The sequence below is a fragment of the Macaca fascicularis genome, chromosome 13 (genome assembly GCF_037993035.2).
Source record: "Macaca fascicularis isolate 582-1 chromosome 13, T2T-MFA8v1.1".
In the NCBI taxonomy this organism is placed as follows: Eukaryota; Metazoa; Chordata; class Mammalia; order Primates; family Cercopithecidae; genus Macaca; species Macaca fascicularis.
Window position 1 is genome coordinate 112,346,145 of NC_088387.1, and position 12,337 is coordinate 112,358,481.

A 12,337-nucleotide genomic window follows, 5' to 3' on the forward strand; every position below is an offset into this window, starting at 1 on the left:
TCTAGTGTTTACAAGTTTTATTTTAATATTTTTATTATACTAAGACTCCATGAAATTCAAAATAGAAATAGTGATAGAGGTCATATTGTCTGTTTTCTCATTTTTAAATAAATATTCATATCATTTCTTTTGGTTAGTATTTTACTTACATCTTTAAACATCCTTTTACTTTTGACTTTCCTCTCTTCTTATGTTAGTAATAAATCTCTTCTAACCACCTTTTTCAGCCATTCCAATGATCTTTGTCTTTTATCCAGATAATTTAGTCTGTTTACATTTATTGGGAAATGATTGACATATTTGAATCATTCCTACCATCTTATTTTGTGCTTTCTAATCATCCCACTTTTTCTGTTGTTGTTTTTTTTTCGCTGTCTTACTCTTTTGTATTGTATTGATTGATTTTCTCATTCCATTTTTCCCCCTTTTGGTTTGGAAGTTTACACACCAATTATTACCCCTTTCGTACTTATCTAGATATCTTGATATGCATAGTTTCTGAAATAGAATCTAAAATTAATCAGCTAGGCACAGTGGCTCATGCCTGTAATCCCAGCACTTTGGGAGGCTGAAGTGGGTGGATCACCTGGGGTCAGGAGTTCAAGACCAGCCTGAGTGACAGAGCAAGACCCTCTCTCTCTCAAAAAAAAAAAAAAAAAACAAAACCTCAACCCTACCTGTTTTGTATTCCAGGTCTGATATTTCCAATATGTGCAGTCTTAAGGGTCTGGTTCTGGAATTGATTTTTCTGCTTACTTGTTTGGCATGTGTCTTGTGATTTTTAGTTGACAGCTCATGTTCCTTAGAATTTTATCTGTGGAAATCCACTGAGGCCTGGCTTTAAGTGCTTTTCCCTCAGATAGGATTCCTGTTTGCTCCTGCCAGGCATTGGAATTCATGCTATCTGTGTGGCCTGAAAGACCCAAAGCCAAACATTTATTTAAATCAGCAACAGGATTTTTGTTTAAAAGGCAGCTAGAAGGAAAAAAAAAAAAAAAAAAGTGGCAGTAGGTTGCTAGAATTCTGGCCCTAAACCTGAGTAAGATTTGGGGCTTATGCTACACATTTTCAGTGGACAATTTTTCTTTTTTTCCCCTAAAGCCAGAGTCCAGGCACAGGCAGGCAAGAATCCCAAACACCTTTCTTGGAAGTGGTGGTGGTGGCTTTATGTTGGGGGTGGGTCTCCAGTGTGACCTTCCACCTCGAACGAGTCGCTGGGATCCCACCTATGTGACTCAGTGTCTGTCCAGGCAAACCCCAGCCTCAGTGACCACTTTTCTCTCTGGATTTCTGTTTTCTTGACTTTCTGGCCTTCAGTGACATTTTCCACCTTTCTGCCAATTTGGTCTTGCTTTTTCAAGGTTTTTCCCCCAATTCAATCTAGGATTTGTGTGCATTCTGGCATCTAGACTCCCATGTTTCCCTTTAGAAATAAATGGGGGTTTCAGCTGGGCACCATGGCTCACACCTGTAATCCCAGGACTTTGAGAGGCCAAGGACGGAGGATCACCTGAGCTCAGGAGTTCAAGACCACCCTGGTCAACATGGTGAAACCCCATCTCTACTAAAAGTACAAAAATTAGCCGGGTGTGGTGATGTGCACCTGTAGTCCCAGTGACCTGGAAGGCTGAGGCAGGAAATTGCTTGAATCCAGGAGGCAGAGGTTGCAGTGAGCTGAGATCGCACCACCGCACTCCAGCCTGGGAGACAGAGCGAGACTCTGTCTCAAAATAAAGAAGGAAGAATGTGACTCTAAGCCTCCTCTGCACCTTTCATTCTCCCCCATCATCCATCGATACATTTATAATGGATTAAAAAAAAAGGCTAAACTGTGATTGACTCTGAAAGGAGAAAATGAAGTTTCCTTAAATCCACCCGTATTACCAGCACTGGAAAGATCAAGCTACGTGCAGTCAAGGAAATATTCCACTAACTTTGCTGGGAAGAAGGGAAGAAGACGATGAAGGGGGATGCCCAGCAACACCTCTTGCAGGTTGGGAGTCATTTGGCAATACTAGAACATTTCAGAGGTGATGGAATTTTAGGGCCAGGCTCTTTCTGAGTCATCCAGGTCAATACCTTTGACTGCCATATGGGAAAAGTGAAGCCCAGAGAAGTGAAGTTTCTCAGTGACTCAAAGTCACTTGGGGGCATCTAGCCCAACCCTTTCATTTCACAGGTGAGGAAACTGAGGCTGCAAAGATTTGCCTCAGACAGCTGAGCAGCCTGGGGCACAGCATGGCCAGGCCTCCTAATCTGATTCTCTTTCTTCTTTGTGTCCCATCCCAGAATTACCGATCTTCCTGTATGATTGAGACATCAACCCACAAGTGCCTGTGTCTCCTTCTCCATGATGTCCAGACAGCATCACAACCAGTGACATCCAAGACTGTCACCAGTAAGAATAACAACCCCCTCAGTTTCCTGGTGAACTTTTCCATGTTTTCAAAACTCTGCATTGATGCAATGGTTTCACGACATCAGAATTATATGTTTTCAAGAGCCACTCTTACAAAGCATGCAATTTTAAGAGGAACATTGGTTGTAAGCATTAACAATTACCCCTGATCCAATTAGGAAGCAGAGCTTGGCACCAGGACAAGCCAAGATTGCTAAACCTTCATGACAAATTTGCATAAACACCCTCCTTTTAAATGAAGATGAAAAAGAAAGTCCAGGCTTCAGATGACAGGCTTTGCTGCAACATAAGCCTCACAGAATCTTGGCTCTGATTTAATTGTTTCTCTTCCAGCTATACCGGCTCTTCGCAGAGATCAACAGGCAGATTTTTGGAGCCAGAGCTGGTTCTTAATGTGTCTCAAGCCTCAGGTTGTCTCAGACCCTGACAGACGCTGTGTGTGCCCCTGGTCCATAATCCGGCCAGTGGTTTCTGGGCAAGGAGGAGCAGGAGGAAACAGCCCATTGCCAGACACCGAGGCAGTGTCCTCCCAGACTCAAGGAAAAGAGCACTTGGGGCTAGAAAGACACCAGGGTGCATGATGACCAAATGGCTAATCTGAGCCTATCCAGGAAAGACCCAAATGGAGTTGGCAAAAGACTGGAACAAGAACATGTTCTTTGGTTTTATGCTGAACTGGGTTCAAATTATTGGCCAAGGCCTGTTTATCGGCCTGTGACCATGGACAAGTTGCTTAACCTCCCTGAGGCCTCATTCAGTTCATCTGTGGATTAGCACTAGCAATAAACACTGCAGGTCGGCTGGAATGACAGAGACCGTAGGGGCCTTGCCCCTGGGAGGGTGGACAGAATGACTTAGGGGATAGTGGGGTGGCTACGTCTCTCCAAGTCTGGAAATTAGTGAACTCAGCTATGGTGACACTAGAATTCTCAACTTGCTCGGGACTTGACCTGGAGTCTGCCTCCCTCACTGGGGCTCTCTGCTCCAAACACATCTGAGCACAACGTCCTCCCCGGCCAGATTTGGCGCTGCTCTGATGGGGATCAAACATCAGACTCTTTGTAGAAGGCAGCAGCGTATTGGATTGGAAAGAGCCCTGGGACAGACGCAGTGGCTCATGCCTGTAATTCCAGCACTTTGGGAGGCCGAGGTGGGTGGATCACAAGGTCAGGAGTTCGAGACCAGCTTGCCCAACATGGCGAAACCCCGTCTCTACTAAAAATACAAAAATTAGCGGGGCATGGTTGGGGGGGCCTATAATCCCAGCTACTTAGGAGGCTGAGGCAAGAGAATCACTTGAACACAGGAGAGAGAGGTTGCAGAGAGCCGATACCAGGCCACTGCACTCCAGCCTGGGCGACAGAATGAGACCCTGTCTCAAAAAAAAATCCCTGAAGGTGGGGTTGAAGACCAGGGGTGAGCTCCTCTCTGGTCTTCAGAGCTCTCACTACAGCCTGGCATTTCCCATCTTTGGGGCTCACGCTTAGTTTGTGTAGAGCAGTGGTGCTCAGTGCCAGCCGCGTATTAGAATTACTTGAGGAGCTTTAGAAGGATGTCTATGTCAGGTCTCACCCCCAGAGGTTTTGATTTATCGGTCTGGGGTGGGGTCCAGACATGGGTATCTCTTCAAAGATTCTCAGGTGATTCTGCATCCAGCTTAGGAAACCCCAAAACTGTAAGTTCTCCAAAGTCTCTGCCTTGCAGACATCCCGTTCAGTGCTGCTCAGGGGAACCTAAATGGTCAGAGCACAGTCAGGAGGCCCACCTGGGATTCCGCTGTCTTGCTGTGTGACCTTGGAAAGTCATGCCCCCTCTCTGGGCATTAGCTTATCCCATCTGCTAATGGGGAGTGGGGGGGATTAGGGACTCTTTCCGATTTCAAGTTAGGTGAATCTGAATCTTGCAACTCTGTGATCCAGAGACCCAGACACCCTCTACTAGGAAAGATTCACCAGAACTGAGCTCCATGAGGCCCCATCTCCGTTTCCCTTGGGAACCCAAGCCTGGAGATTTGGTAGACTCTGTACTCTGTGGCTTCCAAGACAGGCTTGAGCAAAGAACTGCAGTTGCTCCTTTCCTTGAGTCTGGGAGGACACTTGCTGGGTCTCTGGCATGGGCTGTTGCATAATAAAGCAGTTTAAGCCATAAACTTCCTTGTGTTCACCCGCATTTCTTTTTTTCTTTCTTTCTTTTTTTTTTTTTTTTTTTTTTTTTTGAGACAAGGTCTGGCTCTGTCGCCCAGGCTGGAGTGCAGTGGCACAATCTCAGTTCACTGGAACCTCTGCCTCCCAAGCTCAAGGGATCCTCCCATCTCAGCCTCCCGAGTAGCTGGGACTACAGGCTGCGCCACAACACCTGGCTAATTTTTTGTATTTTTAGTAGAGATGGGGTTTCTCCATGTTGCCCAGGCTGGTCTTGAACTCCTGGGCCAATCTACCTTGGCTTCCCAAAGTGCTGGGATTGTAGGTGTGAGCCACCATGCCTGGCCTTGTCTGCATTTCTTGATGAGGAAATGAAGATCTCTCAATACACATATGAGATAAATAGAAGATAAAGCAAACACTGCTGGAGGACTGACTGTGGGCCTTTGGACAACTCACTCACCCCTCCGGGCCCCAGTTTCCCTCTTGATACAACAAAGAGATTTCCAGCCACCATGAGGAGGAGGCAATGCATGTAAAGTGCTTGGCACATAACACATGTTCAACTAATACTCACCACTGCAATTTTATGACCAACTGCTATCTCTCAGGGCCAATTAATTGATGGATCTCTTTCTTCTTTTCTTTCATTTACAGCTTTATTGAGATATAATTGATATCAAATAAACTGCACACATTTAAAGTGTACGATTTGATGAGCTCGGGCATATGTGCACACCCGTGACCCAGTGATTCTTAAACACTGTTCTTAAAGCCCATTACGTTTTTTCAGCATTTGACATTTCCAAGCACGTTTCTTCTGGAGGTGGCCAGAGTGAACACCCCATCCTAGCGTTAACAGGAAAGTCCTGGTCCCAGGAATGTCTTTGGTCCCAGGCAAGTGGGGACAGCAGGTCATTTGAGGGGCCGAACATGTCTAAGTTGTCACAGAGAAGGAGGTATAAAGTGAGCAGAACCGTGAGGTGTGTGACTGTGGACTATCACTGCCCACTATAGGCCTCGGTCTCCCTATCTGTAAACTGAGCAACCTAGACTAGACAGTCCAGGTCTAACATCTCTTCCAAGTCTGGCATTCTGTAATCCATTGGAAAGGGATTGCAGGGATGGCCATACCTGGGCATAGGGAGCTGGATTTCCAAATGAGGACAGTGGCGGGAGCAAAAGGGAGCGAGGATCTAGGCACCGAAAAACGCAGCAGGAACTTGTCAAGCATTAGTAACTTAGGGCACTCCTCTTGAAAACACTGAGAAGCACGTACCACTAACTGCTTTACAGATGAAGAAACTGAGGCTCAGAGAGGTTGAGCCACTTGGATGCAGCTGTGTAACTCCACGTGGAAGCCTCGCACTTTGACCCAGACCCATTTGCCTCCACTAAGCCAGCAGACCTTGCTACAGAAATAATGAGCAACAGTTACTGAGCCCTGCCTTGCAGCAGGCGCCATTCCAAACAGTTACAGGTGTGAACTCGGCTAATCCTCATGAGCAGCCGTGGGAGGCGAGTGGTGTTATTATCCCCACGTTACAGATGAGGAAGCGAGCACGGAGAAGTTAAACAGCTTGGCCAAGCCCACACAGCAAGAGAAAGAGCTGGATTCAAACTCCAGCAGGCTGGATTCAGAACTTGGCCCTCAACCCCTGGCCGCACTGCTTCCCCGGGCAGATGAGAAAGTCCGCCCAGCTCTGGAGAAGGCGAAGTGGAAAGGCGGTGAGGCAGGGCGGGCTTTCCACCCGACAAGCCCTTAGTCCCCTGTGGGGCTCTGCGTGAGGTTTAGAAGAAGTGCTGGAGTAACTCAAAGGTAAATTAGAAATGTTTTCAAAATGTATCATGAGCAGTGCCGCTGGACGCATTCTTAGACGTGTCTCTTGGTGAACATGCAAGGGTGTTGCTACTGAGTGCAGATGTAGGAGTGGAACAGCTGGGGCATAGGCATACCCAGGTTCCGCTTGAGAGGTGCCTGGGGAAAGCTGCCCTGAGAAGCTGGGGTTTGAGTGGAGATGGTGAGGGGCAGCCAGGCAGAGGTCTGGACGTCCGTGTGCTCCAGGAAGGGCAAGGTTGCCAGTGTGCCTGCAGGAAATGAAGGGGAGGGCGTTCAAGAGGTGAGCAGGTAAAGGTAACTCAAGGTGACTCCAGGTTTTTCGCCTGAGCTTAGCACAGGAAGGACCTTGTCAGGGTGAGCTCAGAGGTACAGCTCCAGACGTGGTGAGTTTGAAATGCCTGTTAGACGCCCAGGTGGGGCTCTTGAGGACACTGTTGGAAAAATAAGCCTGGAGTTCAGGGAAGGGGCTGGGCTGGGGTCTCTGACTACAGATAAAAATAATAATAGCACATGTACATGCAAATGGGAAAAATCCACTTGGTGGGGGAAATGAAGGATGAAGTGGGGAAGGGGGACTAGGGGCTGGTACGAATCTGTGCCTTGGGAAGGAGCATGAACAGCCCCTCCGTGGAGGAAGGAGAGCGTCAGGTGCAGATGCGGGCGAGCGTAAAGACATGCGAGGGGGCAAGGCCGAGTCACCCGGGGGAGCTGAAGGGCATTAGGGACATGCAGGGCTGCTGGGCAACTCAAGGGTTCGGTGGTTGGGAAGTCAGCTGGAATTTGAGTTCAGTGGTGGTTGCTGTCGCTGGTAATGGCAAGGTTAGGTTTTAACAATGGGAATGGAGACTACGGTGGGGTTCATTCCTTCAACAAATACAGATGAAGCGTCTTCTATACATCACACCTCTGCTAGACCCTGGGTTCTAAGTGGGGAACAAAATAGACTTATTAGTTTCTTAAGTTCAGAATTTTCTGTTACATGAATTTCCATTAATCATAGGTTAGTATTGTACTAACAACTGCCATTTATCGAATGATTGCCACATGTCAGGATCTAAGCTAAGCAAATGTTCATACTTTATCTCATTTAATTTTTATACCAAAAAATTTTCACTCCCAAAGTTTTATAACTTAGTTGGGCATTTGACTAGGACTACTGAAAGATGATTTCTAGTTCACCTTTTTTTTCAGATAGAAGTGGGAGTGGATTAAAAAGTCAATGAAGAAAGCCAGGTACAGTGCTGCACACTGGTAGTACCCTCTGCATCCTGGCTCCTTGAGCCAGGTTCCCGGGCCATCACCCCGAGACTGAGAGCTTCCCTGGTTCTGAGGCTTTGGACTTGCACTGAGCTATGCTGCCAGCATCCCGGGGTCTCCAGCTTGCAGACAGCCTGTCACGGGACTTCTCAGCCTCCATAACTGCGAGGCCATTCGCCTAACAAACCCCTTCTCTTCTATCTATCTATCCATCCATCCATCTACCCAGTCACATGTCATTTAACAGGGATACAGTCTGAGAAATGGGTCCTTCGGCGATTTCGTTGTTTGGTGAATGTCAGAGCTTACACTCACCTACGGGGCATAGCCTGCTACACACCCAGGCTGTATGGTAGAACCTGTTTCTCCCAGGCTACAAACTTGTACAGCATGTTATTGTACTGAATACTGTAGCAGTTAGAACACAATGAATAGTAAGTATTTGTGTATCTAAACATATCTAAACATAGAAAAGGTACAGTAACAATGCGGTGTTTAATTTTGTGGAAGCACTATGATTTTATGGGAGCACCATCACGTGTGCAGTCCGTGGTTGAATGAAATGCTGGTGTGCAATGTATGACTGTATACGCTCTAGGTTCTGTTTCTCGGGAGAACCCTAATACGCCGCTGGATTTTTATTCTCCATTCCTCTTACCATCAGTGAAGTGAGCATCTTTTCATATATTTCAGAGCCACCTGTGTTCCCTTTGGGGAGAACCATTTGTTAATAACCATACCTAATTTCCTGTTGGTTGTCAGTGTTTCTCTTAATGACTTGTAGGGGCTCTTATGATTATTTTTAGCATTTATTCAGTATTTCATCCATTTAGTTACATTTTTCTAAATTTTTTTTTTTTTTTTTTGGCTGTATATAATAAAAACAAGGCCCTTCATTTTATTGAAAAGTTTAGCCTCAGTTGCTCAATTGTGTAACGAGGATGGAAGCATGTGGGCTCATGGGCCCAGGGGCATCAGCCTCTTACTCATCTCTGGGTAACAATACCTTTCTCCCGTTGCTCCTCCAATCCTTGCCCCACTTATTTATATTTTTGTCCTTTTTTTTTTTGAGATGGAGTTTTGCTCTCGTCACCTAGGCTGGGGAGGCCTCAGAATCAGCGCAGGAGGCTAAAGGCACTTCTCACATGGTGGAGGCAAGAGAAAATGCAAAGATGCAAAAGCAGAAACCCCTGATAAGGAAAACTATCAGATCTTGTGAGACTTATTCACTTTCATGAGAACAGTATGGGGGAAACCATGACCAGAAGGTACTTTGGGGTTTGGCCCTTGCTTCTGACTTCATCTGCTACCCTTCTGCCCCTCAGTTTAAATATTATCTCCTTTGAGAGGCCAGCCCTCACCATACTACTACTACCCAGCTAGGTTTATCCCAAAGACACATTAATCTCTTACTCTTGTCAAAAGACAAAATTACAATGAATTTAGTTAAAGATCTCGATTGGCTTTATTTGTGATTCTAGAATTGAGCAACACAGGATTCCATGAAACAGAGTACATGTTCTGATGTGCTGAGCACAGGTTGCCTTTATAGACAGAAAGGACACAGAGGACAAAAAGTAGATTGGTTATTTCAAAGCCACTGTCCTTGTAAGACGGGGACAGGGAGACAGAACAATAGCAAATTAACTTATTTGTTAACTTCAGCCAGGCTACCTTTTTATGTGTAGGGATTAAAATAGAGGCAACTTTATTATCGTGTCAGTGGAAGATTGAAACCAGCCTGTTTGGGAAATTGGCTGTCACCTCTCTGCTGATGTCTTGAGCGGTCAGCTAACAACTTAGTTTCAGTTTGGTGAGGCGGGACTTTAGCCTGGGTGACTCCACTTTGATGTTTAGTCTGACTTGTTGGGGCCTCATACAGGAGTTTAGTCCAAGTCAATGACCTTCCATAATTTTTGTTTAGTGCTCCATGCCCTGTGCCTCCCCTTCACTGCACTTCTTGCAGTTTGTAATATTTTATTTTCTCTTTCCTTGGCTCCCTGGCAAACCCTGCATTAAACTATAAAGTCCATGAGAGCAGAGACAACGTCTGTCTGCTTCATCATTGAATCCCTGGGGCCTAGAATGGCTCCCGACAGGCAGTAGGTGTCAGGCAGTCTAATGACTTAGACGAAATGCTCCAGATGGTGAAGATACATTGAGATCATGGACCGGCAAATCCTGAACATACACCACAGACCATTTGGATATTTCTTTTATCATCATTATTACTGGTCTTATTTTATTTCTTTCAAATCTTTCCACGTCCCTGCCTTACAAGGACCGTAACTTCGAAACGGCCATGGAAGGATTTGAAAGGAACTAGGTCCTTCCAGACCTAATGACTCCTTTAAAGATTGGAGACATTGGTTCTTTTTTTTTTTCCCTAGGGACTTCATTTGCAAGGGAGCACACCTCTTCAGCACTGAGCAGGAGGCGGAGGCGGCAACCCCGGTTGCTATGGCAATCCCTGGCCAATGGAGCACGGAACCATGTGTGCCTCGAAAGCCAGCCTGCTGGGGTGGGCCGCCCTCCTGTCTGTGGCAGCTTTAGGGTAACACCAGGCCTTGTCCATATACTTTGGGCGTGGTGAGCCAGGGGGCTGCAAGCTCCCAGGGAAGCCAGGCCCCAGGCCTGTGGTTGTCAGGGCTGTGTGTGTGGCTTTCTGACAAACAAGAACAAAACACCTGTGCTTGGCCATGAGCCAACCATGAGCAAATACAGAAGGAAGGTGAAGACCTAAGATCAAATCACTTGCTGAGTACCCAGTTGCCCCCAGGAGAGCAGGCAGCGGCAAATGCCCCAGACTGAACCCTACCCTCACCTGCTTTTGTAAATAAAGTTTGACTGGAACACAGCCACATCCATTGACCACATACTGTCTCTGACTGCTTTTGTGCCACCACAGCAGAGACTGCGTGGGCCATAAAACCTAAAAGATTTCCTGTCTGGAACTTTCCAGAAAAAGTTTATTGACCCTAGTTGTGAAGGGTTTTAAGGTGAGGAAAGGGAAGAGGCCTGAGATAATTTATATGGCCTTCTACCGAGGTTTGTTTTTCGTTTTATATTTTTATGTATTTTTTTTTTTTTTTTTGAGACAGAGTTTTGCTCTTGTTGCCCAGGCTGGAGTGTAATGGCATGATCTCGGCTCACTGCAGCCTCCGCCTCCCGGGTTCAAGCTATTCTCCTGCCTCAGCCTCCTGAGTAGCTGGGATTACAGGCGCCCACCACCATGCCCGGCTAATTTTTTGTATTTTTAAAAGAGACAAAGTTTCACCATGTTGGCCAGGCCGTTCTTGAACTCCTGACCTCAGGTGATCCACCCGCCTCGGCCTCCCAAAGTGCTGGAATTACAGGCATGAGCCACCATGCCCAGCATCATTTGTAATTTTTTTTTTTTTTGAGACGGAGTCTCTGTCACCCAGGCTGGAGTGCAGTGGCGTGATCTCGGCTCACTGCAAACTCCTCCTCTTGGGTTCATGCCATTCTCCTGCCTCAGCCTCCAGAGTAGCTGGTACTACAGGCACCCGCCACCATGCCCAGCTAACTTTTTGTATTTTTAGTAGAGACAGAATTTCACCGTGTTAGCCAGGATGGTTTCGATCTCCTGACCTCGTGATCCGCCCACCTCGGCCTCCCAAAGTGCTGGGATTACAGCCGTGAGCCACCACGCCCAGCCCATTTTTAATTTTTTTTTAACATTCATCAGATGCTGCTTTGTGGCAAGTTCTTTTTAATGCATGATCCCATTTACTTTTCACAACAGCTCCATTTTACAGACGAGAATAACTGCAGTTGCCAGGGTTAGCAAATATTGCATGCAACATTCTTATACTAAAAACTATTTATTGTTTATCTGAAAATCAAATTTTTGTTTGTTTTAAGCAGAGTCTCGTTCTGTCGCCCAGGCTGGAGTGCAGTGGCACAATCTCAGCTCACTGCAATCTCCACCTCCTGGATTCAAGTTATTCTACTGCCTCAGCCTCCTGAGTAGTTGGGATTACAGGTGCCTGCCACCATGCCCGGCTAATTTTTGTATTTTTAGTTGAGACAGGGGTTTGCCATATTGCCCAGGCTGGTCTTGAACTCCTGACCTCAGGTGATTCACCCACCTCAGCCTCCCAAAGTGCTGGGATTACAGGCGTGAGCCACTGCACCTGGCCTGAAATTCAAATTTTACTGAACATCCTGTATTTGGTCTGGCCTCCCTATTAATAACACAATCAAGGTCACACAACCAGTACTGGAAAAGCCATCATTACACTCAGGACTTAAAGCCCTTGGTTAGGCCGGGCGCAGTGGCTCAAGCCTGTAATCCCAGCACTTTGGGAGGCTGAGACGGGCGGATCACAAGGTCAGGAGATTGAGACCATCCTGGCTAACACGGTGAAACCCCGTCTCTACTAAAAAATACAAAAAACTAGCCGGGTGAGGTGGCGGGCGCCTGTAGTCCCAGCTACTCGGGAGGCTGAGGCAGGAGAATGGTGTAAACCTGGGAGGCGGAGCTTGCAGTGAGCTGAGATCCGGCCACAGGGCGACAGCAAGATTCCGTCTCAAAAGAAAAAAAAAAAAAGGCCCTTGGTTAAAAGTATTACCATGAGCACAGGCAGGCTGTGGAAAAAGTCACTAGCTTAGAGGGCAGAATGAGAATGCAGGGTCTACCATGAAACAGCTGTGACT

General features: G+C 46.7%; 1 long non-coding RNA gene across 1 annotated transcript; it reads left to right on the top strand.

Annotated features, from left to right (window-relative positions):
- Positions 1-6,118: 6,118 nt before the first annotated feature.
- LOC141408281 (uncharacterized) lies at positions 6,119-10,535 on the top strand. The gene is made up of 2 exons (XR_012421767.1): positions 6,119-6,379; positions 10,048-10,535. It is a non-coding gene; the product is annotated as an uncharacterized lncRNA (long non-coding RNA).
- Positions 10,536-12,337: the final 1,802 nt, after the last annotated feature.